Consider the following 2,842-nt stretch of genomic DNA (forward strand, 5'->3'; position numbering starts at 1 on the left):
CCCTTGAATGGAATAAACCCAAAAGTCATGGTGTGGGAGCAAACCTAACATGCTCCAGGTGCTAAAGGGTATCGTAACTATAGAAATTCATGTATAACACATAGTGCATGTGACACAAAATGAAACTGTCATGCTGAGTTACCCATAACTGTCCTAGGAGTTGTTGAAAATATACTCTTCAATTGCCTGAAAGAATAAAAAAGAACACCAGAGAGTTATACAGTGGGTTCCAACCATGCAAATGCCATTTCTTTTGGTTTCTAAGATCCATACTGAGCTTACAGCACAGGTGGAAATGAGTCATATTCCATAAAGAATATCACAAAGAAGAGAAGAGGGTAAAAGACTCTATCCTTCCCACAAATTTACTCCTGACTTTCCAGAAACACATGTCAGGAAACACAGGTTTTAGGAGAGATAAGAGAAAGGAAACCTAGTTTTTTCAGTTCAAATCTATGTAATTTTGACCACTGTTTGAACAACGATGGCTTCCTTTAGTTTATATGTATACACCAGACCCCCACATAGAGAAAGATCCTAAGTAATTCCACAGTTGATGATTCAATGGCGTAGGCTTTTCTATTATGCTACTGGACTAATAGACTTCTGTGGGCTGGACTGCATGGTCTAATACGTTTGCTGAAGAAATCTTGTCCTCTTGGGCTCTGTCCTATTTTGGAAATTGCATTGCTTGGCATTAAATTTTACCTCCGTGAAAAAAAGGATGTAAAACTGGACTTTGTTACCTACAAGGCTATGAAAGCAATATGTGTCTGACTTGCTCATCAATAAATATCCTCCACTGTTGAAAAGATCATTATCACAATGCCATGGTTATATTTAGGCTCTGTATCTGTGTTTTTGAGAATAAGTTCATGTCTTGACAACTCTGTAAGAAAGGTGACAATATAAGCATGAGATTATCAAACTGAAATAAAGATCAGTCTTATGAATGGAGTTAAATATTTATAAGTAAAGCTAAAACAAATTAATTTTAGAATTATTGATATAAAAATGTCAAACTTTAATCTGGTCAGACTAGAACATAATAATGCAATTCTCAAAAAAAAGAGAAACCTTCCAAGGGATATAGAAGATGAACATAGGAAAAACATCTATAATACCCACGAAATAGTAAATATATGATTAGATTTCAATGAAAGATCTCCCACTAACTTCAGTAGATAATACAAACATAGTTTGAAGTCTAAGAAACCTCACCCAAAGAAGACAGAAGTGATCTTGGTTTTTTTCATGACATTTTTACAAGGCTTGGGTAAACTAGAACCACTCAGCTTCAAAAATGTTCCAGAAAGATATGCAGTAAACTTTTCCAAGGAATAATGATATATCCATTTTTCTCTTCTGCTGGATGTAAGAGCTGTTCCAGAAGGTTAGGAAAGAAGTTCTATAATTTGAAACATAAATTAATTTCCTCTGAAATTAACTAGCAGAAAAAAACCCCCAACTCCAAAAAACACCAAACCAAATAAAAAACCCCACCCAAACCACTTTAAAAATACTGTATTGTAAGGAAATCTGTTATAGTTTGGTCTTTGTGAATTTGATATGTTATTTATGTAAAATAAAGGAACTTTTGGATATGCATCACAGTCTTAACTGTTCAAGTACAGATGTACACTTTCAGCTGCAGCTTACTATAAAGAAAGAAGTTTACCACTTTGTTAAACTAGGAAACCTAGGCTGAAATAGGTCATGGACTTTCCAGTAACTATGCCTGAAGTTCTGTTAATTGTGAAAACATAAGAATTTAACAGTTTCTTTCCAGTTGGTAAAAGTTGTTGGGGTTTTGATTATTTTTTGTTGTTGTTGTTGTGGTGGTGGTTTTTGGGTGTTTTTCTCTCTTAATAATGAAGAAAAAAACCCTACAAAAATTCTTAAGAATATTCTCTATGTAGAGAAAAGTATAATCCTGACAATGATTAATTGATGCTATGGACGAGAAAGCATCTAAAGCTCAGAGGACTATGGTGGTGAAACTACAGTTCATTTAAAAAATAAATAAATAATGAGACTTCATTAGCTTACACTGAAGTGGAGAAACTTAAAAGTCTTCTCTAAGTTAAAAGATGTAACAAAGAAAGCAGAGGAAGCAAAGAAACAAAAGAGCAAAGGAAATAGAAGAATGTCTTATGAAATTAAGCAGTGGGGTTTTTTTCCTTCTCCCTGTCTTTGACAACGGAGGAAGTCAATGAAAATGATAGACTGATGTTCAAGAAATATAACTTGATTATTCTAGCAGCAGTGAAAGGGAAATGCTGCAAATAATTCATCAGAATACCAGAGAATCAAAAAGGGAAAAAAAAAAAAGAAAAAAGAAAAAAAGCCCATGACAATATACTGTATATTCTGGCATGATAAGTTGCTTCACACAGCAGATAATTTATCCAAGCTGTGTGATACATCTCATTAAAGGAGCAACCACCAAAAGTAACTTCTGACTTGCTATGTTGCTCAATCTATCAAAAACTAGTCTCTTCATACTTGTAATGCTGGCACTAAGAAAAGGGTTGAAATATGTCACCTTATTTTGAAATACCTTATAGCAAAATAATATATTCCACATTACAAAGTACTTTGTTTACTGAACGACAGTATGTTAACTACACTCAGCGTAAAATGCTGCAGTAAACAAGGTTACTTTCCATTGATTTTTAGTGCACAGTGATGGGTGCATGCTAGTCCAATGCTTCTTATCTGACATGGTAGATAAATTGACAAAAATCTTTAGGATGCCTGATTAACGTGATAGATTAGAAAGTATACCACAACTGAGAAATAAGACTCAATAGTACAACTTTACTGAGGTTTAAGAAATGGG

Source organism: Lepidothrix coronata, unplaced genomic scaffold (genome assembly GCF_001604755.1).
Source record: "Lepidothrix coronata isolate B3197 unplaced genomic scaffold, Lepidothrix_coronata-1.0 Scaffold1, whole genome shotgun sequence".
Lineage (NCBI taxonomy): Eukaryota > Metazoa > Chordata > Aves > Passeriformes > Pipridae > Lepidothrix > Lepidothrix coronata.